Genomic DNA, 26,101 nt, shown 5'->3' with positions numbered 1-26,101 from the left:
CTCCTTCGCTCTCTAAAACAAAGAAACAAATAAGCAAGCAGTTAGCAAGTCCCTGGCACATAAGAGTATTACTGTATCACCAATATTAATACATGTGATAGGATAAGGAAGTAAATGCCAGATTTATCAAGCCTAACCTGTGGTGGAACAATGGATAGAGCATCGACCTGGAACACGGAGGTTCCTGGTTCAAAACCACAAGACTTGAGTGCAGGGTCAGGTCACCAGCTTGAGCGCAGAATCACCCACATGATCCCAAGGTCTCTGGTCGCAAGGGGTCAATGGCTCAGCTTGAGCCCCGCACCCTCCCCATCAAGGTACATATGCAAAGCAATGAACAACTGAAGTGAAGTAACTAAGAGGCTTCTCCTCTCTCTCCTCCCTTTCTAGTAAAAAAAAAAAAAAAAGAAAGAAAGAAAGATTTATCACCTCTTCACTAATTTTGTGGGGCTAATATGATGTGCTTATCAAAAACTGGTCTTGCTTAGGCCCTGGCTGGTTGGCTCAGTGGTAGAGCGTCGGCCTGGCGTGCGGAAGTCCCGGGTTCAATTCCCGGCCAGGGCACACAGGAGAGGCGCCCATCTGCTTCTCCACCCTTCCCCCTCTCCTTCCTCTCTGTCTCTCTCTTCCCCTCCCACAGCTGAGGCTCCATTGGAGCAAAGATGGCCCGGGCGCTGGGGATGGCTCCTTGGCCTCTGCCCCAGGCGCTAGAGTGGCTCTGGTCACAACAGAGCGACGCCCCAGATGGGCAGAGCATTGCCCCTGGTGGGCGTGCCGGGTTGATCCCGGTCGGGCGCATGCGGGAGTCTGTCTGACTGCCTCCCCGTTTCCAGCTTCAGAAAAATACAAAAAAAAAAAAAGCAACAAAAAAAAAAACTGGTCTTGCTTAATCAGGTGGTGGTGCAGTGGATAGAGCGCTGGACTGGGACACAGAGAACCCAGGTTCAAAACCCCGAGGTCACCAGCTTGAGCGCGGTTCAATCCGGCTTGAGCGTGGGATCACCAGACATGACCCCATGGTCGCTGGCTTGAGTCCAAAGGTCGCTGGCTTGAACCTAAGGTAAGTGGCTGGAGCAAGGGGTCACTCGCTCTGCTGTAAGCCCCCCAGTCAAGGCACATATGAGAAAGCAATCAATGAACAACTAAGGTGTCACAATAAGAATTGATGCTTCTCATCTCTCTCCCTTCTTGTCTGTCCCTCTCTCTGTCTTTGTCACACACACACAAAAGGAAACACCTGGTCTTTATCAAGTGAATTATTATATGCTCAAGGCTTTAGACCAGGCATGGCCACATATGGCCCACAGGTGGGATCCAGCCCGCGTAATGAGTTTATGTGGCCCGTGATTAAATTTTTAATATTCTCCGCTACTTTAAGATCTCAGTTACTCAGAAGTGGAAGCGTCTTTGATTATTGGAAATTGAGATATTTAAGAAGATAGTGATACGCAGAAAAGAATTCTGCGTGTGACTAATCTAGGGTTAACTTCCAATAATTGGTCAAATAGATTCACAATACTTCATTTTTTTAAAAAATTCCATTGTAAAGATTTACAACTTTTGTACTCGTCTGTACTCGATATGAACTGTTTGACGTTTAGTGGCGATGTGAAACCCACATTCTTTGAGGCGGAGTTTGCCAGTGCGCACCCAAGGTCAAACAATTCGTTATTTTTGTGGTCAAGTGTGCTGAATCAAGTGGCATTGTAACATAACTGAAAATGTGTCCAGGCTGTTTGTAAAACAAAATAATTTGTTTTATTTGTGATATAACCCCTTCAAGCTCATTCTATTAATTAAATATTGTTTCGATTGATTGCAATACAGTTTGGATATTTATACGGTATGTAATTATATTTTTATTAAAATATTTTTATTAAAATAATATTGTATATTAAAATTTTTTTCACTCATTTAGTTATTCATAAACAAATTACATAATAAAATTTTGTTTACTTAAACGAATCGTTTTTGTATTTAACATTTTTTAATTTGAATATTTCATCCATCCCGTGAGAAAAAGTTTTCTTTCTAATCTGGCCCGGGGGCAAAAACTGTTGGTCCCACCTGCTTTAGACCCTTCCCTTCAGCAGAGAAGCAGTGAAGTCATGCTGGAGGCACAGGAGTAACAATGGCCCAAGAGTGCTGGTCGTCATTAATATTATAAAGACAGCTTTTAGTCCTGTGGCAAAAGCTCCAGCACTTTCCCTTCTTTGGTGTGATTCCAAAACAAGGCCAGCTGAGCATGTATGACAGTCCATATTCTTCCTCTCTGTCTCATTACTACCACACATGCTGATTCTTAGATATCTGAGAGCAACAGAATAGTCCTTTGAAATGTATGCAGTTCAAGAATCCATTGATTTGAATAATAAGTTCAGGTGATTTTAATGTCAGAATGAGTAGTAGCAGTGACAACGCTTCGCTCATGGAAAACCGAGGCTGGAATGGCTGCTTTACTGCGGCAGCTCATTTCCCACAGGACGGCCTCTTAATCAAGGAGGAGAGCCTGGGCCACATGAACATGGAAGCAGAGTCCTGTCTACATGCACCTGAAACACAAGGCTTAAGGGAAAAATATCCATGCAAACATGTCAATCAAAAGCCAGGATAAATGACTTAATGTTTATATATATATAATTATCTTAGTTTACTTCCATTCATCCATATGATCTAAGATAGCTCAAGGATAAAGTGGTCGTTTTCATAAAATCATCCTGAAAACTACCACATACACTATAAACATTATTCTTCAACATAAAACTGTAACTCTTCTTAAACTATAAAGATATCCTCAACACCACGTAGACACTATTTTATGTGTGTGACTATTATGTTAAGATCAGGATGTTACAAACAACATGGGAATGGAACGTCTTCCCTGTCACTAGTTATATTCTCAAATCCGCATTTAAAAAAAATATATGGAATTCTTCACAAATTTGCATGTCATCCTTGCACAGGGCCATGCTAATCTTTTTTGTATCATTCCAATTTATAGTATATATTCTGCAGAAGCAAACCCATGTCAAAATCATTTTTTTTAATTCTTTGGAATGGTTTCCCTACTGATTTTACTAATCTATTAAATTCATTGTCAAGTCAAAATCAGGTTTGCAAAGGCAGAATACAGAATCGTGGTTAAGGGCATGCACGAATTATAGAGCTAGAATACCTGACTTAGAATCCTTATTCTACCACTTATTAGCTACAAGACTTTTGGCATGTTGTTAATCTTCGGTGTCTCAGTTTCCCTATCTGGAAAACAGGGATAATAAAAGTACCTACTTCATAACACTGCTCTATTATAATAACACATTTTAAGTGTGGCGTAAGTGTTACCATCACCTGTATTTGCAGTATCTGGCAACTTGTTTCGTGGTTAAGGAATGGCAGTGAGCATCATATACAAACACAAGGCCAAACTACGTTAACAAGCAACATCCTACTCACACACAAAAACTATTTGACAAGAGTACAAAGACCATCCATAGCTTAAGCAGAAAAGTGATCTAATCAAACTCTCCTTAAAGTTTCTCGTAGAAACTAATAGACAAGTAAACAACATTCGGTCTTCAGGCTCACACAGCAGCCAATTAAGCTTCCTGTTTGGCTTCTAAGAAAAAATGGCAGAAAACAAATTCCTATAAACCAATTGGTATAGTTTTTCTTGGCTTTCAAACATAAAAACAACTTCAGTTTTTTTAGCCATCATGCCAAAATTCCCATAAAACTCATTCTCACTGTACAGTTGTATTGATAATGTACTTCAACTCTGATGAGGTCCAAGCCACTAAAAAAATCACCTTTTGCCACCATGCATGCTAAAATTTCATTCTGATAGGTAGGCCCGATCCATACTGAAATATGTCCTGTAAATATCTCCTCCAAAGAACTGTATTTCTTTTGGAAATCTTCATTTTTCAAAATAGAATATATAGTTATATATTTGTAAATATATCTATATCTATCTATCTATCTATCTATCTCTCTATCTACAGACAGAAAAAGAATGCTGTAATAAATCATAAATTCCTGACTGGGCAGATCACGGTGGGAAGTCACACCCACGCACGTGATTTTTCCCTCTTTAGTAAAAAGGCCTACCTTCGCCTTCCCTAAGCCCTGTCCATTACTTTATGCTCTTGGTTATCACACCTTTGAAATCCCTCTTTTCAGACCCCTCCTTCTAAGAAGTAACCACCCTCAAGAGAGTAAATGATCCTAACTGCCCTGTAATCCGACCCCCACCTTGCTTTCTCCCTCCTCCCTGTGACCTTCCTTATGTCCCCGCCTTCATGTCAGATGCATGAAAGAAGCTGCCGACCATCTTTCTCTGGAGAATTTGAGATCTTGCTCTCCAGTGCATGTGATCAGTTTGGCCCAAATAAAATCTCAATAAAAATTCTCAATAGATTTAGACATTTCTTAAGTCAACATATATTTCTTTTTATGTAAAACTTTAATATTTAATACAGCATTTTTTTCCTAAATAAACTCTTAGGTCTAAGATCCCTCCCTCTCACACCAACCCCTCTGGCTAGCAGAGCCAAGCACCACTATGCCCCCAGTGATGGCACTTCCAAGAACAATGTAAAACTCCTATCAGATGTCCATCCTTCTTCTTCTTCTTTGATTCCACATATGGAAAGACCTGAAGGTCTGAACCATACAGCCTGAGTCTAGGTTATTAATGCGTTAGAAAAAGCTTATGATCTCCAAAAGTAGAATGAAAGGAAACGTCTTCGCAACTGAAGGATTTGTAATCTAAATAGCATCAAACCTGGATTCCCTCTAGCTCTTTCTTTGCAAGCCACAAATAATTGGTTCCATCTTCAGATGAATTTGCTGCCTATCCTTCTGCCATCATGAGCAGTAAAACAAGTGGCCCCGCACACCATAAGAGACCTCAGAAAGGCACATATTTTATTATTAATTAAGGACAGAAAAGTAGCTTAATGTCGGCTGGGCCCAAACCAAAACCTTTGGTTTTTACGTCTCAACTTATTTGCTGTCCCTGACGGATGAGGAAAACGCCAAGGCTGCTGAAATGAACTGCCACAGAATACTAGCGAGACTCCATCGGGGAGGGTCTGCCATGTGCCATCCTCTGCCAACCAGTGGGAATACAAAAATAAATAAAACATTGCTTCAAGAAGTTCAAAATCTAATGGAGGAGACAGATATGCATAAATAACTATGCATATAAGGCAAGGTATTAGACAGTATTTCAAAAGCATCCAATAGTCACATTTGGTGGCAGACACATTTATCTCACTTTCATCTATAACTTATAATTAGGATAAACAGTTCTGGGGTATGAACAGCTTATGTCAAAAAAAATAAGCTTGAAAGAAAGGAACTATCCAAGGAACTCCATGTAAGTGTGTAACTAAGTCCCAAAATGTAACTTAATATTATAAGACTAGAACGTTCCCTCAGTTTGGACTTTCAGAGGCACGTCTCCCTCTCAGTTCTGAAAATGCTTCTCACCTTTTAGCCCCTAGATCAATTCAAAGAATTTTTTCTTCTTTGGCTTCAGACAGCCTTTGGATCAAAAAATAGAGGGTTGAAGAAACCTCAAGCCTGAAAAGAGTCAAAACCCTGTCTAGTCAAGAAGAAGAGAGTTAGATATAAGATTCTTCATTTACTTCATCATTCAAAAAGGACATACTGACCATGAATGAGGTCAGGCAGGTATTGACATAAAACCTGGAAATACAAACAAGAATGACAACTAGAGTCCACTGTAGTGGGAGAAACACACCATCAACAAAGATGCCGCCAGAGTGAAGTAGACGCAGCACCTTAGTTCCAGAGAAATGAGGACCAGAACAAGGAATTCTCCTCCCCGGGAGAGGGAGCTCCTGTGAAGCCTTCCCAGCTCCTGCACAGACCTCCAGCCTCAGTATCTGCCTTCCCTGTGGCTACCTGTCACATTCTGCGGCTACTCATCTTTTTATTGGTATATAACCAGTTGGTTTTCATCTTGAGGTCAGGCATGGTAATTATACATATTTGAACATGCTCTCCAGCAAAAGAACATAGAAAAAAATTTTTCTTCTAAGAAATGCTGATTGAAGAGTTGACAAATCATCAGTATACTGAAGTAACGAAAGAAAATGACATGCTGACTCTTCTTAACGAAAACTTACTCTTTGGAATTTCTCACAAAAACCCACCTTCACTGGTGTCCAACTGGAATAGGTATTTCTGCGTCCTTCCTTTGAATCCCAGTTCTTTTAGCTGTTACAAAATGATATTACCAACTTATAGGAGTGTATGTGAAGCTTTTTTGGCCCCAAGCTATTCTGGTCAGGGAACAGTTATATGAAAACTCCCTTACTCCAGGTTAATCGGTGTGAGCGCTTCATACAAACTTGTGGGGGGTCTTCAGCTTTGCAAGTCAGCAGGGTGTGGTGGGAGCTGATAATGGCTCTATGATATTGTTCTGTGGGATGTTTCTTGCCATGTAAAGCCATGAGAATGGCTTGACTACAAATAAACACAGAAGATGGCTCCCACAAAGAAAGCAACTGAGAAAGTGATTAACCATGTTGAAGACTTTTACAGTGCCACTTCTACAATAGGAAGTTAAATACAATAGAAGTCCATTGGCACATGATGCAAAAACAGTCCTTAGGCTTTCATTATTTAACGTTAACGCTGCCACTCTTTACTATCGAGGAAAGTAAGGCACAGAGTGTTTAAATGATAGATTTCATCTGAATAAAATCTAATCTCCAAAACTAGGCACCCAGATTCCAAGAGAGTGACACTTTAAACAAACGAAACTGGTTTATGTCTGTACGCACACTTTTTATTTCTTTCAAAGAAAGTTTTATAAGACAGAGCTTTTGGGCTTGACTTGTTTTGGTAATTATTCCTTCAAAATGTCTACTATTATCTTATCTGATCACAATCTTTGCCACAATGTTCTGATTCTACTCCACGGGCATCACTAAATAATGAGGCTGCCACCATACGGGGGGTCTCACTGGAAGCAGACAGGAAATACATGAGGGGAAGGCGAATGCTAACAGTCCCAATGAAAGGGAGTCAACAGACAGCAGCTGCAGGCCCGGAACACAGCTTTTCCTACTTCCCTTCTCAAATCTCAGCTGGGGACCAAGTAACAAGAGACAGAGTAACAAGACAAAAACATACAAACTATCAGAAAGGTTTTTCTCCTGCTAATTTGAATGCAGACAGGGCTGGACAAGGAGAAAAGTTTGCCTTCCTCTCTTGGCAGGGCACTGCAGACAGAGCTGGTAAGAATTCTTGCCTTCTGCTGGCTGGCTTCTGCCAGTTGACCCAGACGTCTGGAGCCAGTGGAGCGCCCAGCCTGTCACTGTCCCTTTATGACTGTTAGAATTTTAAGAGAGGAACATTATCATCTCTTTTAACACTTACACATTCTCTGTTGGGGCCCCTGTCACAAAAGACATCATAAGAAGTTTTACATGACACAGAAGCCTTCATATAGAAAGAAAGACCTGAACAGATGATTAACACTGGGCGTTGTTATACTAGGTTTGATGAAGAGTGGGAAGTCCTGGGAAAATGCCAGAGGACAAGAAGTATGAGCTAAGGGTCCTAAAGGACCAGGCGGGGATTCGGGGGGATGCAGCAAGGCCTGTTCATCCAGATTCCTCTTTGAGTTCCTCCATCTTTAGAGACAACGACACTCCTTCCCTGAGGATATAAGGAGGGCATTGCTCATGGGACGGTTTTGTGATGAGCTTTAGTGGAATGTCTTTCCTGCACCTGCCATTCTCAAATTCCTTCACCTTGAAACAGTCAGGATGCTGAAGAACCGTATTTTGGGGTGGTATGTCCTAAACCCCACTGCTGTCCGCAGATCACACTCCAAAATGTCTTTAAAGTTTCTGAATCACTAGAAGAACTTGAAACTTACACAATGAAATCTGTTTTCCTGAAACCACCGGCAAGGCACATGGAAATGGATCTACAGCAGACTTGAAAGGAATGGACGTCAAGTTTGAGACCAGAAAAAGGATTTGGGCAGACAGAATCCCAGAGATGCGTCCATTTGACTGACCCTACAAACCTGGAGACAGCGGTCACTTTGCACAGCTTGTCCTGAGACTCTCTGCAAAGTCCTCTTTTCTCCCCATATTTCTATACATTCATGGCAGTTATCCTTCTATCAGGGCCTTTATAAGGAGTCTCCAAAAGTGTTATTAAAATGCAAATTGTTTATTTTATCAAAGTCAGTCTTAAACTTCTAGTATCCACTAAAATAATCACAAAGGTACAGTGAGCGAACGTGATAACTGCATTCTTGGGAAACCGGAGCAGGTGACCTAGGATGAGAGGAAGGTTAGAGGCCAGGAAGAGAGTGGTCAGGTGGGGGCGGGGGCTGTAAAGTGGCGTCCTGTTATGGGTAAGGGCCAGTAAGGGAATGGGTACCAAATAAAATAAAATAAGATAAAATAAAATAGAAAAAAGAAAAAGTACAATTTTACCTCCTAAATCAAGTTGCCCAAGGCAATCTCTCTTTCTAACCTCCTCCAGGGGGCTATTTAGAATGAAATGACCCAGGCCAGGGGTGCCATTTCCAGTTATTATAGAACAAGTAGAGCTTCGGGCTCTGAGCAGCATTTGACCCAAAGGGTGATGGGCAGAAGGAAGAGGAAAGGGAATTAACCAGATCCCCCGTGGCTCGAGTCTGCACACCACAGGGCTGAACACCAGGTCCCTCTCAGCGTGGCTTCCAACAAACAGTCCTTTGATCGCAGATGTTCCCGCTGCCCTGGGCTGAGCTGCAGGGAAGGACGGAGGGCCAGACCCACGAGGGAAGGGGGCAGCACGAGAAGTCCCGGATGAGAAATGGAATCACTGACATAACCCTCACCTGGTGGCAGACCGCCCTGCAAAGCTGCTGATAGAACAGAGGCAATGCAGGCTAATGGCCCTCTCCCAGCCCACTGCCGAGGCTCAGTGATTCATCATCCTCTCTCCAGCCACGTCTCCAAACAAGCCCGGCCTCCATTCCCAGCGCTAAACCCACAAGCCAGCTTCTGGGAGTCAGAAACAGGCAGTTGACTTGAGGATTTTTTTTTTCTTTCTTTTCATCTGGAGAAACATGAATAAATCACACATCATCAAGTTTATCATTTTTCTCCTCAGAGAAATATGAAATATTATAGATCATCTCCAGTACATCAGCTTCTTCACACTCCATTAGCATGAAGGGACTATTTTTGATATAATTTATCAAACCACTGGCCTCATTTCTCCCATTTCCTTCAGGATGGAAACGCAGACAGTGGACTCAGTTTGCCTTCCCTGCCTTCCACGCTGGGAGCAGAGCAGGTGCTAAGTTAAGGGCATGACTGGTGACAGGTCACCAACCTATGCTTCCCCTCACAAGCCTGAAAGGTCTAAAAACGCCTGGAATGGGGCCAGGGCGGGTATGTTTCAGGTAGAGCCCGCCAAGCTGAGAGTATGTTTTATTTTGGTGTTTTTGAATAAAGAGGCCTCTCCTAGCAAAGTCAGTTTTATCCTCCACCTGTCTCACCTTGAAGTGGGAGGGGCCCTGCTAGGGACGCTGCCCGCTTAGTGAGCTGCACGCCCTCCCTGGGAGCCGGAAGTGTTGGACAATGACATGAGAGAGTTAAAACATGTGCTCCCTCTCTTCTTCCTTCTCCCACAAACAGCGTTAAAGTGCTTTAACAGCAAGGCTGAGACTCAGATGATGTCTTCACTTTAAGAAGATTATTACTCTAATTAATGAGGTCCTACTAAGTTTGAGGCATTTACCATGTGGTTCCTGCTTAGGGTGAGCTAAGCAAACCTATACCTAACTAGCTGCCGTGTAAGTGAGACTCGGACAAGATGTACCTTTTAAGAAAGTACTTCATGGCCCTGGCCGGTTGGCTCAGCGGTAGAGCGTTGGCCTGGCGTGCGGGGGACCTGGGTTCGATTCCCGGCCAGGGCACATAGGAGAAGCGCCCATTTGCTTCTCCACCCCTGCCCCCCCTCCTTCCTCTCTGTCTCTCTCTTCCCCTCCCACAGCCAAGGCTCCATTGGAGCAAAGATGGCCCGGGCGCTGGGGATGGCTCCTTGGCCTCTGCCCCAGGCGCTAGAGTGGCTCTGGTCGCTGCAGAGCAACGCCCCGGAGGGGCAGAGCATCGCCCCCTGGTGGGCAGAGCGTCGCCCTGGTGGGCGTGCCGGGTGGATCCCGGTCGGGCGCAAGCGGGAGTCTGTCTGACTGTCTCTCCCCGTTTCCAGCTTCAGAAAGAAAGCAAAAAAAAAAAAAGTACTTCATTAGGATCTTGAAAACGGCAGAATTTCAACATTCTGGGAAAAGTGTAAAACAGGCAAGACAACTAAGGGTAAGAAAGGTCACTGGGGGCACGAAAAAGACAGGAGCCTGGAATATACGGTTTGAGAAGGAAACGGGACAAAGACCAAAAGGAGGTGAGGCTGGGACGGTTGTTGAGTGGCAAGCAGAGGAGTATTGGCTTCATCACACAGATAACAGAAACCATTGACAGTTTCTGAGCCTAACGGTGAAGATTAGAACTGAGTTTCGGCTGTTAACATTAACAGGCCTGGGGAGGATGACCAAGGAGAGGCGAGAAGACGCCTGCGGCCTGAACGTCCTCTCTAGAGCGCGCAGTGAGGAGACAGAGCCTGGCTGGGCAGTCGCTCAGCAGTCCTGCCAAGCGCTAACAGGTGCTCAGTACAATTTGCTAAAATAACCAGTGAACATGGATGGGTGCGAGGAGATCTGTACAACAAGGTTCATAGTGGCATTGTTGGTAACAGCAAAAAATTGAAAACAATCCTAAGTAGAATAGGTAAACAGTGTCACAGTCTTGGAAACTTACAAGTAGTGGAAGAGCAAAATAGAGCAACTGAATTAATCTCACAAACATATTGCTTAGTTTTTTAAAAAGTTTCGAAAGCGTATACGTACATATATGCAATTTTTAACAATATAAGCATACTCTATAATATTTGCTGACTCATGCATAGGAAATGAATGAAAAAATCGCTAACATAACAAATCCAGAATCGGGGTTGTCACCCCTGGACTCTCAGAGGAGAATACAATCAGAATTACAGCGGGAGCTTCAACGATACTGGAAATGTTTTAATTCCAAGCCAGTGATGGGTACATAAATGTTCGTTATCTTGTTTTTCATAACTATTTAATAAAATAAGGATAAAGCAAAAATAGTAATGGAGAGTCAAGGGAGCCATGGGGGACTAGCCATATTTAAGGACAGAGATGACAAGATGATCATCAGTGAGGGAGACTGAGAAAGGGCACAGAAGCAAGCAGAGCAGTCTTCCCACTGATTCTCCAGCCTGGAAAGGACCAGGCATGTGCAGCTAAATGGCTCGTAGCCTATGTAGGATGAAGGTCATAAACCTGGTCCAGACTGCCCAGGAGAGCGGAAGCCGAGGGCTATTGTGAGACCCGGAGATGAGGAGGGACCACGGGGCTAACACAAAGGCAAAGGAAGGGGCAGGGGGAGCTGCAGGAGGACCAGGTGGACCATGACCAAAGACAGAAACAAAACAATGGAGCAGGATGGAAGTCTTTCTCTGCAAGGAACACAGAGACATTAATCTCCGGGAAAAACAAAAACAAAACAAACAAAACACAAGTGTGTGTGTGTTGTATTAAGAAAATTCCAAAGTTGGCATTAATATTTACTTTCCTACTTCTCCTGAAAGACTGAGTTTTGTGCTCTCATTCTTTTTCAAATGATCACGTATTTTCTTCCGTTTCAAGGTTGAGCTGGACAGGGCAGCATGGGAAGTAAATCAAAGCAGAGTAAGAACACGTCAACCTCTCCGTTTTCTTCTCCTCCCAGAAATGCAACTGGATAACTGGTTTTGAAAAAGCTGAAGTTTATTTGGCTGGTATTTATTTTGGTTTCCCCGGAGGGTACGGTTATGCCTTATAAAGACCTGTGACTGAAAGCCTTTCACAATAAACTATGTCTATGCTTACCACATGTACCAGGAGCAGCAAAGAAAGTCCCCTTTGTAAGTCATTTCTCGGAGAGATGACCCCTCTGCTTTTCTGTTAACAGCATCACTGGTTCCGGCATGAGAGCGCCGGTGACCACTACCCAAGCAATAGAACTGCCTCGTGGGAGTTACGCACAGGGTTATGCTGGGCATCTCAGCTGGATCTGAAAGAATCTAAGCCCAGGAGATAAGATAAAATACCGCCCTGAAATAAGCTCCACGTACAACCAAAGACCTGATTCCAGCAATTGCAATGAAGGTTACACCATGGTTGGTGGCAAGCCAGAAAGAGTTGGTCTCAGAGTCCCATCCTTCCCTCAAGATCAGAAAATATATACTAAGTTTAGTGACCAACTCTGTAAATAAAGGAGCCTTTATTCCTGGGTTTCTGCCTCCCATTCCCGTATCTAGGGAAACCCCAGTTCACAAGTTAAGTAGATGGGCCCAGTTCACCATTCTTCTGCAGGGCTGTGAACAGGTGAGAAAAGATTTTCAGAAAATCATGACGTGCTAAGAATGGTCCACATGGACACAGGAAGTAAGAACGGGTCTCAGAGTCTCTCTGGTCAGCCATGCTAGCAGGGGACGGTGCTGGAGGTGCGTAGGCAAGCGATGACTGCAGGCGTTAAACATGCGTGAGGAGAAAAGCACGAGGTCACATCTCTGGATAATCACAGCTGTTCCTGAAGAACCTCACTTCCTGCCCTGGGGGTACCCCAAATGCCTTCTTCAGGGTCTGCATCATTAACCACTAACATCAAGGAGAAAAAGAGATCTGTTTATCTGGACTCAAAGATGTGTCCACGAGAACATGAAACCTCTGCCGGCTCACAAACCCACCCCAGAGGTTAGTTCTAACTCTGAGCCGTACACTGCCCAGGGGAGATGGGCTGCCTCGTGTGAGGGGCTTGCATTTCAAATGACTCAGGGGAAGCTCCTTGTCCAGCTGAGCCAAAGGAGGACCCGAGGTGACAGAAGAGGAGACAAGCCAGGACCACGAGGAGGCGGGGGGGCCCAGCCCATTAAAACGCAGTCATAAACGACAGGGAGCGCAGACTTGACCGTGGGCCGATAAGCCACTTGCTGCCAAAGCGTTACAGAAGATGCCCCCAAGACACTGTCATACAACCGCAGAGACTCACCAGGCCTTTGGAGGTCCTGCAAAAGTCCATTCTAAATTTTTAGCAATATATTGCTATGTGAAAACTCGCTATTCTCCCACTGTACAGGAAAAACAAAACACCTCTCTATTAAAATCACTTTTTATTTCACCAGGTAGTTCTAAATGATGTCAGTAATGGCTAAAGAAACTGAGACAACCAACTCTGTGTCGTGATAGGCTTGAAGACAGAGCTCACCCAAAAAGAGATTTGTTTTTAATTGGTACCCAAGAGGCACTGCCACTCATATTTCTCTTAAAAATGTTCTCAGGATGTGGCACAAGTGGCTTAAAGGAACCACAAGGATACTCACTCTTCAGGGAGTTAAAGGACATAATGTTAGCAGCCCAACACTCAAAGGAAATTTAATTTCTCAAAAATAACAAATGAAAAGAGAATTATGCTAATTGTAGACAATCAAACAAACATAAGCCATTATCAGGAAGAAGAATCAGCGTACATCAGCAACAACGGGAAGGCGTTCTGTGGCTAGAGAGATGCGATCGTTCCAATGCAGTACACACAGATTTAACTCAAGAGAAACCGAAAATCCTTGCTAGGCACAGGTTGGTGCACAGGAAACTCCCATCTTACATGAGATGAAGATGATTATTTCCTGGAGAGACAGTTCCTTTCCTTAATGAGCTTCCCAGCCAGAACCTGAATTTCTGTGACAAGGTTCAAATCTCTGCTCCCTCAGTCATCAAGTCTCATGATCTTGGTTAAAAAGCTTCACTTTTTCTGGGTCTTATTGTCTTCAGTTATAAAGTATTGATAATAAAATCTACCTGGTGGAATTGTTTTTTTGAAACCACGGGAGATAATAGAAACAAAGTATTTAATCCAATACCAGCCATAGCCCGCAGCAAAAGTCAGTAAGTTGGGATCCCGTCTCCTGCATCCCAGACCCAGACCTCTGAGGCATTGTGGTGTGGTGGTTCTGAGCACAGGGTCCTCTGCCAGGCTATTCAAATCCTGGCTCGGCCAGCTACTAACCATAGGACCTTAGATTTCTGAAGCTTCCTAAGCCTCAATTTCCTTACTGGAAAAATGGAGAGAGGGAGAGTGCCTCCCTGATGAAGTGGTTGTGAAGAATAACCGAGTTATTACCTGAAATGTACTGAGAACAGAGCCTGACGCACAGCCAAAGCTCAATAATCACTGGCTTAGGTCATAATTATATACACATATATGTATATATAAAATTTGGAAACTTATTGGCAGAGGCCAATGAAATTTTGAAAAACTAGAGGTGAAGCATTTCATGAGGTCAGGCCTTCTAAGCATTCTATGTCTCCTGTGAAGACAGATATAATAATGATATTTTGCATTGGTACTACAGTTTTCTTGTTTTTCCAAGTGTGGCTAATGTTCTTTTTATTTCACGTTAAGGAAAAAAGAGGCAAACCACTGAAAATGCAGTTCATAATAAGCAATTTACTTACTGAAAAGCAACTTCCAAGGTGAGGCTGGAGAGCAGAGCCAATGCAGCCCAACTCTTCATAAGACTCCCATTTTATATCCATTTCTTGGTACAGAAAGAACCGTGCCCCAATATCATGGCCCCAAGGCTGTGCAAGACAATCCACCATCAGAGAGAGAGTCAATTACAATTGCTACGACCATGCTCTCTAAGACAAAAATGCACTGAATACATTACAGGGAGATTGTTGAGAACAAGTATATTGAAACAAATATTGTTTTTGAAGAATGAGTCAAATTTAAATGAACATCACTTCATTCCAGGTAACAGTTTTACTGTGTCATCTTAATCAGGAACGCAAGGGGGGTTAACTATTTCTGGGAGTTCAAACCCTGTAATAACATCTCCCCAGGCAAACCCTGCTGAGAAAAATAGTCATAATGGTTTGGACAGGCTAAATCACGGCCATTTCACAGAAAGAGAAACAGAAACTGAACACTAGAAAGTTGAACAATTTCTCCACAGTGGGCTGCTCTTGAGTCAAGTGTCAAGAATGCAGATCTAAGACATCCTGTCCCCAGCCCCATGTGGGAGACAGAAAGCCTCTAAGGCTATGGCCACTGAGAAAGTTTCAGGTAACTGCTTGGACTCCACAGACTAGCAGAGAATGCCAACATTCTGGCCGGTTCAATGAACTGCTTACCTCACCACCAACATGGCAGTAACAGTGTATGACTGGCGTACTTTGCAGTACCTTGGTGTTCCTTCTCACCTTAATATCCTTTCTCTCTTCTAGAAGCTTTAGAGGTTTTGGGGGAAAGTTTATAAATCGTGAATTTCATGGGCCGAATCCAATGAACAAAGTTAAAGTAGTCATTTCTCATTTATTAATCAAGTACAACCGCAATGATTTTATTGTAGACATAATAATAATGAAAGCAAATGCGATTTGCTTTCAGTAAACTTTGGCAGGCAATAACATTGTCTAATAAAAATACAGCCAGGAAAATAGTTTACAGTGTTGAGAGAGATATTAAAATGTGCAAAAATGCACAAGAGAGTAAGGCATTAGATATACATATTTTCAAGTTATTAAAAATTGAAAAATATAAAGGTGAGATTAATGTTACAGAACCTCTCTACATCTCTCGGAATGAAGGGTTTAGGGGATATGAAATATCTTCTGCTCTCAAGGATGTAAGACAGCCAGTAGGAGAACCTCTGCCTGGAATTTGAATGAGTAATGGACTGAGAAGTGTCAGATAAAATGAGAAGGAAAGGGAAATTCCCCATGAAAGAACACTCTTTAATTATGAAGGTTGTCTGAGATTCCCCTACAGAAACCTTGCAAATCCTTGCTTTCTATACCTGGGTAAAATGAGTGCTACCTGCCTTCCTCGCTCAGGTCCAGAGACACAAAATACTGAGAAGAGAAGAGCAGCCTCACAAGACATCCTGCAAATGCTGGGAACAGAGGCAGAGACCCAGGATTCAGCGCTAGGAAGCATCATGGCACTGTGGCACTGTGTGTGTTGAACAGAGGGGGTCAGGAGAGGCAAAGGGAGAGTGGGGGAAGCTTGGTAGGAAAAACAGGTTTCCATCACAAAGCAACAGCAATGAGGAGGAACTCCTGGCAGAGGGGGAGATTCTGCAGTCACCTGACTCCTGAAAGGTAAAAAAAAAATGTAGTCCGTCTTAAAATCTCTGAGCAAAAAAGGAAGGGGGCAAAAAGTACCAGAAAAAAAAAATTGTTTATAATAAAGACTACATTCTGTAGCAATTTCCTAGATTCCTGGGGTTAGAAATCTAGATTGCCAATGGATAAGTGAGCCTTAAAATCACATCCCTGCTGACAAAAATTCATTTCTTATAACCGTCTCCATTTACCGGAATGCTGAATCTTTCCCACGGGGAAGGAACAAATGAAAATGTTATTTCTCTGCTCATGAACTCATACCTTTCTGTCTGCTTTTCACTGTTGGCAATTTCATTCTCCTCCAAATTTGACTAAAGCCCGTGACCTGAGGGAAATAACGTCTATATAATAATCTTCTGAAACTCTAATTCTGAGTCATGTTTTTTTGGATGGTGCCTCGCAGTTTATGAAAATTGCACTGAGCTATGAAATGTAAGTGATGTGATGTCTCTGCCTAACATAATCATTTTGCTGGCGAACATGTTGCAAATACTAATGAAAAGGAGGCTCCCACAAAAGCCATGAAAGCTGGTTCCTGGCAACAATCTAGCAGCAGTGGCCCCTTCTTCAGTGCTGCTCCTGTACTCCTCTCAGACTCTCAGACTAGGACTGCAAAGGGTGAAAGACAGGTGGTCAAAACACCGTCAGGAAAGAGGGGAAAGAATTCACTTCCTGTGATCCGACCCTTGTCCCCACATGCCTGAAATCGGTGACATCAATTCCTGTGAGCTTGGGACAAGAGCTTGCAATCTGACGGATTGAGAACAATGGTGTAATGACTTTGCATTTTAAACAAAAGCTTACATTTGAGACAGAATCAGTCATCTCTTTCAAGGAGTTTTGCCACACAGTGTAATTAATGAATGTGTATGAGTGCAGATAACTATTGTATCTGGCAGTGGACTCTACCAGGCTGAAATTTCCATTCATCATTTGGTGACTAACACAACTAAATGGAATTAGGATCATTATTTTAATTTCTCTCTAGCCCTTGAATTTATTCAACTTGCAAATGAAGGAATTAAATAAAGAATGTTATAACGATAACTTGCCCTTAGTAAATTGGATCTCAAACAAAGAGACCGTTGGACATAAACTTTTGTGACCTATGATGCCTGTGCACTAACCATTATTACCAAAAAAAAACTTACACATGGAAATGATATAAAATATTAAAATTAATATTTAGTTATAAACTGCCTTTTGAGAGATGGTAGATGAAAATGTTTTTTAAATTATTTTTAAATAGAAAGCTTTGTTATTTGAAATCCTCTCCCCTCCTCTGATTCTCAGCAAAATGAAGGGTTTTATGGTTTCCAGTTTTCAGCAAATATTACTGCAATTGTATTTGATTCTTGAGACTACTTAGGGAATGATGCAATGCTAGAAAATTAAGCAGCAAACTGTTTTTGTTAGAAACCCACGACTGTGACGTTACTGCATATGACATGCCAACCCCCCATTTCACTCATAACACTGAGCAGAGATAAAATAACTAGCAAGTATTAAAATCAAATGCAAAATCAAATTCCTTAACATTTATTGTGAAGGTTATTGTATATACTGAAATCATAGATATTTAAATGAGTCCTAGGCATCCTAAATTACTTCTGACTTACCCCGAACATATTTCTCATATTCAACAACCATATGGTGCTCATAATTTAAAAAATGAAAACCAAAACGTTAAACACATGACTGGAAAGTCTTCCAAAGGCTCAGGGAAGGATCGGAACGTTGGGTGGTAACACAGTGGTCGTAGAATTGTTTTCAAGAAGGATTAACAGTCATGTGTCATGAGCTTTGTCGCAGTTCTCCAAAAACAACTCATTTGAAGTACTCAATCCAGAAATGATCTTTTTTCCTTATATTAAAAAAATAAAGAAGAACAAATATTTGACGAACATTTACAAATAGGCTGGACCATGTCTGCTACTTCCAATAACTCATCAAAATACAGCCTACACCCTGGGTCTCAGTTTTATACCCACCTCACATGACGAACCTACATCTGCCCAGAACATCTGAACACACATGTGAAATGAGAATCTTTGACTGGGATTCTACTCTTTTGAAATCTCCATCAGCCCCTAGTAGGGCTGTGAATTACCAATTCAATTATTCTTACGCTTAATTTGAGGAATTGTTCATGCTTCTCCAGAGAACGGGAGTGATTATAAGAAGGTCAATTATGAACATGAAAATTAAAATTATATTCTTTTCTATAAAAGAACACCTTTTATTTGGGGTAACCTAACAATAAGGCTAATGATGAAAAATGATGGTCTAATATATAGGGCAAAAACATGATGACCTCAACAGTTGCTGATTCAAAATATGTATTTCCAGGAGTAAAATTTAGAAGTCCACTCACCAGTCTTAAAAATCTTTTTTATTCTGCATTATTAAAGAGTTATGCCTGCCACATTAAACCTAATAAAAATTTCTAAATACTCCTCAGATTTTTCCAGACCCAGATTTAGACACATATAGAGAATTCATTATCTTACTGCTATTCTATCATGCTCTATTCTTCCAAAATATATGTCCAAATTCTGCTTCTTTAAAAGCAGAGTAGAACCTTCCACTTTCTGTTTTCATTGATTTACCGAGATACTCCTCTTGATGGTGGCACCTAAGTCTTGCTTCCTATTCAGGGGGTTAAAACTATTGGGAGGGCCCCTCCTCAGCCAACAGACAGTAAATGCTCGGCAGACTGATGGGTTATACATCTTAAGCACCAATCCACACTTCAAACCCAACAAGTTCTGTCACAAAATGTCTAATAGTACCACTGCAGTGGAAAACTAAATTCATGGCAACTCTGTAACATTTTTACTAATATTTCTGAAGGCTTCCAGTGTTATTTTTTAAGTCTGATCACTTGTCAAGTTTTGGGTATTTAATTTGATTTCAAGAATTTACATTCCCTAGACAAGTCATGTGACAGACTATGTGCTACTTAAGCCAAGTGTACTTAAAATACATTGTGTACTATATACTACTACAGATCTCAAGTGAATGTAATTATCATTAATTACATATGTGCGTAGCACTCCCGGCATCTCTGCCTATTTTTAAAGGCCTAGAAAGAAAAACAATTTTGAAAAGTAAAATCAACTTAGATTTTTTTTATTTCTTCTTTGATCTTTGAGTTATTGAGAAGTATGTCGTGTTACTCTAGGTACCATTCTGTTACTGAGTTCTACTTCAAACTAGCTTTGGGAGGTGAACATAATTTGCAGAATTTAAGTGCCTTTATATTTACTGATTTACTTTATACCTTAAAATATGGTCTATATTAATGAATATTCCAAGTACATTTGAAAAAAAAAAACTGTATTAGTTGGTGAGGGGAGAATTCTATAAATGTCAATTCAGTCAATGTGATTGATAGTATTGCTTAAGTATTCTATGTCTTTCCTAAGTTATGTTTACTGTGCTACCAATTACTAAGGAAGGAATGTTGAAATCTCCAACTAGATTGGTGATTTGTCTAATTCTCCCTGGAGGTCTCTTCGTTTTTGTTTAGATATTCTGAAACTCTGTTATTACGTACATATGCCTTTAGCTTTCTTGACGCATTTTTCTTTATCATTATGTAGTCCTGATAACATTGCTTATTCTGAAGTGCATTTTGTCTGATATTAAATATAACCATTCCATCATTCTTTTGTTTGGACTTCACATGATAGATTTCCATCCATTAAGTTTCAACATAGATATATCTTCATATTTATAAATTGTTTTTAAATTGATCATATATATTTAAAGTAATTATTGCTAAGGAAGGATATATAGCTATCATTATACTTTTATTATTTTTTTATTATTTTTTTTAAATGTCTTTTTTTTTTTAATTTAATTTTATTTATTCATTTTAGAGAAGAAAGAGAGAGAGAGACAGAGAGAGAGAGAAGGGGGGAGGAGCTGGAAGCATCAACTCCCATATGTGCCTTGACCAGGCAAGCCCAGGGTTTCGAACCGGTGACCTCAGCATTTGCAGGTCGAGGCTTTATCCACTGCGCCACCACAGGTCAGGCTCATTATACTTTTAAAACACCTGCCCCATCTGTTGTTTTTTTATGGTGGTGTTTTTTTTTTTTAATTTTCTTATTCTTTCTTTCATCTTCTTTTGTTTTAGTTGGCAAGTCTTATGATTTCATTTTGTTGTTTTTGCAAGCTGGTTAATTATACATTTTTCTTTCACATTTCCCCCAATAGCTGCTTTGGAATTCATAATACACATCTTCAAAGTATTGTACCCTACTTAAAAATTTTATTACTTCACATATAGTGTAGGAGGAACCTTACAACAGTATATTGCTCCTGTCCTTTGTAGTACTGTTGCCAAAATTTTACTTTGACGTGTTATAAACTCTACAGTGCAGTTATTATTTTTGCTTTAGACCAGATCAGACAGTAAATAATCTAGGTATTAAAAGGCATATATAGTCTCTGTTTCATATTCCTTGATTATTGCTTTTTAATTGTTTTAGAACCCTTTAAAAATAAACATTCTTAGCTGTTAGACTATACAAAAGAAGTCAGAGTTAGCCTTCAGTTTACGGGCTGTTTTTCGGTCAACACTTGATCTCATCTCTTTTCAAAAGACTACAAGTAAGAAAAAAATGTCTTTTATTTTACCTACACTTACATTCTTTGTTGCATTGTGTACTATTACCAAATGTTCCATCCAGCATAATAAATCCTACCTGAAGAGCTTCCTTTATATTCCTTGTAGGATGGGTCTGCTAATGAAGAGTTTTCTTGACATTTGTTCATCTGACAAAGTCTTAATTTAGCCTTCCTTTTTGATAAATAGTCTTCTTGGATATAAAGTTTTAGATTGAGAATTAATTATTTCAGTTCTTAAAAGACATTATTCCATTGTCTTCTGGCTTTCATAATTTCTGACTAAAAGTATGCTATTCTTTTATCTATACACCATGTATAAGATACACCTTAATATTGGGGCCCAAAATTTGAAAAAAAATGTATTACATAAAATTACTGAACTCAAATTTTATTCATCATAAAATTCATACAACTGCTCATCACTGTCAAAACTCCCACCCATTAGCATGTCTTCATCTGTGTCTGATGATGAATCACTGTCTTCAACAATAAGCGCAAAAACAAGTGCAAAAAAGCAAGAAATGCAAGTAAAAAAGTCTACAACCACTGTATAAGACACACCCAGTTTTTAGACCCCGAATTTTTCGGAAAAGGATTTGTCTTATACATGGGGAAATACTGTACCTCAGTATGTAATATTCCTTTTTTTTCTACCTTCAGGATTTTCTCTTATCTTTGATTTCTTTGATTTTTAGTAGTCGGACTACAATGCACATAGATGTGCTTTTGCTCAGATTTATCCTGGCTGGATCTGCAGATTGTTTTCTTTCATTTTGGGAATTTCTCAGCCACTGTCTCCTCAAGCATTTCTTCTGCCTTATTTTCTTTCTCTTCTCATATCAGATTGCTTGCTACACTCCACAGTGATAGGTTGTTGCTCAATGCTCTGTTTATTATTTCTACTCTTTTTTATCTGTTTTAGTTTGGAAGACTTCTCTAGTTTATCCTCAAGGTATGTCCAATCTGTTAATAAATCCTCAGAAAAAATATTTCATATATGCTGTTTCTCACTTCTAGTATTTCCATTTGACTCTTATTTATAGATTCCGTTTCTCTACTGAGTTTCCTCACTGATATATGTATGTTGTCCACCTTATCCATTGGAACTTTTCATATAATAAGCATAGTTACATCAAAGTATCTGCCTAAATTTTGAATATCTAAACTATCTCTTGCTTTAGTCCTGTTTACTGTTAAACCTCTTGACAACAGGCTTGGTTATTTTTTCTTTGTTTTCCAGAATTTTTAAATTAACCCTGGCTGGATAGCTTGGTTGGTTAGAGTATCATACCAAAGAGCAGAGGTTGCTAGTTCAATCCCTGGTCAGGGCACATACAGGAATATATCCATCCATGTTCCTGTGTATCTCTCTCTCCCCCCCCTTTCCTCTCTAGCTAAAATCAAACAATCAAAAAAATCATAAAATAAAAAAATAATTACATTAAATGTGAAATAAATGGAAGTAAATAATATTTGCCTGGAAATGGGTAAATTATTTCAGAGTATTAGTGAGGGAGACTGTGTAAATCTAATAAGTAGTTGAATTGGGCTTGTTTTCTTTGTTAATATAATTACTTTCAGTGCAACATAGGATGAAAGTCCCCCCAATAGACTGCTGTGACCCAGTATTTTTTTGTGAGTCCAAAAGTTCAAAGTGAAATACAACTGAATCCGACCATAAGAAAAATGTACGTAAAAAAGGTTTTTAAAAAGCCAGCAATTAAGGAACATACTACAAAACATCTGACCAGAACACCTCAAAACTTTCCCAGTTATCAAAAAGAGAAAGAAAGTCTAAGAAACTGTCCCAGCGTAGGTGAGTCTAAGGAGACATATGACTGAACATATCATGCCGTATCCTGGAAAGGACACTGGAAGAGAAAACAGGCATGAGGGAGAAACTACGGCAATATGAACAGGCATGAACTTCAGGGAGTAAAAATGTAGTCAGGGCATATGTTGGTTAAGTACTTGTAAAAATGTATCCTAGTTATCATACTGATGTGCGATGCTTACAACAGGAAAGCTAGGTGGTGTGTATATGGGAAATCTCTCTACTATCTGACCAAATTGTATCTAAAACTTTCCCAGAAATGTTTATTAGAAGTATCAATGAATTCTTCTTAGTGTCTGTGACCACCTACACCAGGGGTCAGGAACCTATAACTTGCGAGCCAGATGTGGCTCTTTTGATGGCTGCATCTGGCTCACAGACAAATCTTTAATAAAAAAAAATAACGTTAAAAATAGAAAACATTCTCATGTATTACAATCCATTCATTTCCTACCGCTCATGTTCATGATTGCGGGTGGCTGGAGCCAATCACAGTGGTCCTCCGGGACAACACCAAATTTTTACTGGATAATGCGTAATGTACACGGGTCGTTGTATGGCTCTCACAGAATTACATTTTTTTTTTTAAATAAATTTTTATTAATGGTAATGGGATGACATTAATAAATCAGGGTACATATATTCAAAGAAAACATGTCTAGGTTACCTTGTCATTAAATTATGTTGCATACCCCTCGCCCAAAGTCAATTGTCCTTCGCCACCCTCTATCTAGGTCTCTGTGCCCCTCCCCCTCCCCCTAACTCTCCCCCTGTCCTCCCTCCCCCCACCCCTGGTAACCACCACACACTTGTCCATGTCTCTTAGTCTCATTTTTATGTTCCACCAATGTATGGAATCATGTAGTTCTTGTTTTTTTCTGATTTACTTATTTCACTCCTTATAATGTTATCAAGATCCCACCATTTTGCTGTAAATGATCTGATGTCATCATTTCTTATGGCTGAGTAGTATTCCATAGTGTATATGTGCCACATCTTCTTTATCCAGTCTTCTATTGAAGGGCTTTTTGGTTGTTTCCATGTCTTGGCCACTGTGAACAGTGCTGCAATGAACATGGGGCTACATGTGTCTTCACGTATCAATGTTTCTGAGGTTTTGGGGTATATACCCAGTAGAGGGATTGCTGGGTCATAAGGTAGTTCTATTTGCAGTTTTTTGAGGAACCACCATATTTTCCTCCATAATGGTTGTACTACTTTACAGTCCCACCAACAGTGAATTAGGGTTCCTTTTTCTCCACAGCCTCTCCAACATTTGCTATTACCCGTCTTGTTGATAATAGCTAATCTAACAGGGGTGAGGTGGTATCTCATTGTAGTTTTGATTTGCATTTCCCTAATAACTAATGAAGCTGAGCATCTTTTCATATATCTGTTGGCCATTTGTATCTCTTCCTGGGAGAAGTGTCTATTCATGTCTTCTTCCCATTTTTTTACTGGATTGTTTGTTTGTTTGTTGTCAGAATTACATTTTAAAATATGTGGCGTTCATGGCTCTCTCAGCCAAAAAGGTTCCTGATCCTTGTCCTACACTTAGGGTAATCCTGCATGTCAGCATTACAGGGTATGTGTGTGAATGAGGAGGCAAGTCCTCTCTCTCCAGGCCCTTGCCACCCCTCCGGTGGCTGACCTCTCCTGTTTGTGGCTGGGGTCAGGTGTGTGGTGGGCCTCCTCAGTCTTCTTGCTCCAGCCTCCGTCTGAACCGGCCCCTGCCCCTCAGAATTTCAGGAGGGGGCTTTCTCAGCACTTCTGCCTCTCCAAAGGTGGGAAACCACTGCTTCCTACTCAGTTCAGGGCAGAGAATGCAGTCAGGCCCCCTGCTCTTCCCCACAGCCCTCCCATGGGGAAACCAAGTTTCCTGCTCTTCTGCACAGGCAACTGATGGCTGCTTTGTATCGGTGCAGAATCCTGGGCACCGTGAACTCTTCCACAAGCAGATGGCGTTAGCCCACTGTCCTTCAAGGGGAGCAGGGGCACACATGCATAACCATCCTCTCGCAGTAGCTGATCTGTGTGCAAGACCCTCCCCCAGGGGCATATGGCTTTTGCTTTGTAAAGAAAGTGGGCATGGCAGAGTAAAATGTAGGTATCACATTTCTGCTTCAGTATCAACTGTGAGAAAGAGCTAATGATCTCTTTCTCTCTCAATCTAACATTCATTTTTGGCATCGATGAACCTAGCCCCAGTTTAGAACATAATACATGCATAGTTTCTGTATGCTAGATTTAATTCTATTAACTCTCTGAGCTCTGGAAAATTTTTACTTTGGGTGTTTAATACATATAAACTATGCTGACCCATGCTAGTCTCAGTTAACTTAGCTAGACCGGGCCAAGAGGTGGCTGTCCAGGATTCCTCTGGATAAATTCTCTACCTAACCTTATTTATTTTCACTAGCTAGTTCTGTCTAACACACCAGAGGCAGAGTAACTTCTAATATTTTTTGTGCTACCTTCTACTCTGTAAATCATTTATAATAATAATGTTGTATCATTTTATAAAAATAATATTTTCTTAAATAAGACAATTCAACAAGGACAGTAATCAGATTGAGAGTCACTCATCTCTGTTTATATAGTAGCAATCAAACAAAGTTTGAGAAAATCAGCCATTACCACAGTGGAAGACTCTCAAAGAAACTACGAGCCCAAGCAGCCAGTAGTAAAAAGGACGGGATTTTTAACTTCACATTCAGGACCACAAACACAGGTTCACCTTTAGTCATCAACCTCCCCTAAAAGAGACTGAGGTTATGAAATCTGACATTGCAAGTTTTCTTTTTAATAAAAACTATCCCATTACATTTTTTTCAATTTTATATTTTCTCAGATTTTGTAATACTTAGGCTTGATCTAATCATAGGTTGTCATTCTTCCATTCAAAACCAAGAGATGAGTAACTGTTCTCCTGGTAATCCTACGACAGGCAGGGTATGTCAGGAACTACTTGGAAGGTAATTATTTAGGGAACCCCCTCCAGTAACTCCAGCTGGATTTTTCTTTGGCAGGCAATACTGCCTCTATAATTCCTTTTGGAAAATTTTATAAAAAATTACACCATGAAGCCACTGGATGTCACTGCAGGTTTATGGAGTGTTCCCCACTAGGGTTTAACCTGGGCTATAAATAAAGGAACCCTTAAAGCGCTCTAAAGGGGTCTGGAAGTAAATTTTCAGGCTCTGAAGACTTAAAGGTATAACACTAATGCACTGGTGATACATAATATGCCAATGATTAGACCTTCTCTATGCAAATTCTTAAACTAAAAGGTTAAAGAAAAGGTGAGGAATAAATAAGGCTAACAGGTCTAGTGG

The 26,101-nt window shown here is 40.7% G+C and overlaps 1 protein-coding gene and 1 non-coding gene across 4 annotated transcripts in view; both read right to left on the bottom strand.

Moving 5' to 3' along the window:
• The window catches only part of AUTS2 (activator of transcription and developmental regulator AUTS2), a 1,175,598-nt gene that overhangs the window by 585,158 nt on the left and 564,339 nt on the right, over window positions 1-26,101 (bottom strand). The window lies entirely within an intron of this gene.
• Window positions 2,919-3,023, bottom strand: LOC136404639 (U6 spliceosomal RNA). Its single transcript, XR_010751359.1, has one exon. It is a non-coding gene; the product is annotated as a U6 spliceosomal RNA (small nuclear RNA).

This window comes from Saccopteryx leptura, chromosome 4, assembly GCF_036850995.1.
Source record: "Saccopteryx leptura isolate mSacLep1 chromosome 4, mSacLep1_pri_phased_curated, whole genome shotgun sequence".
Taxonomy (NCBI): domain Eukaryota; kingdom Metazoa; phylum Chordata; class Mammalia; order Chiroptera; family Emballonuridae; genus Saccopteryx; species Saccopteryx leptura.
Note: the sequence above shows the minus strand (reverse complement) of the source record. Positions and strands in the feature narration are given on the sequence as shown.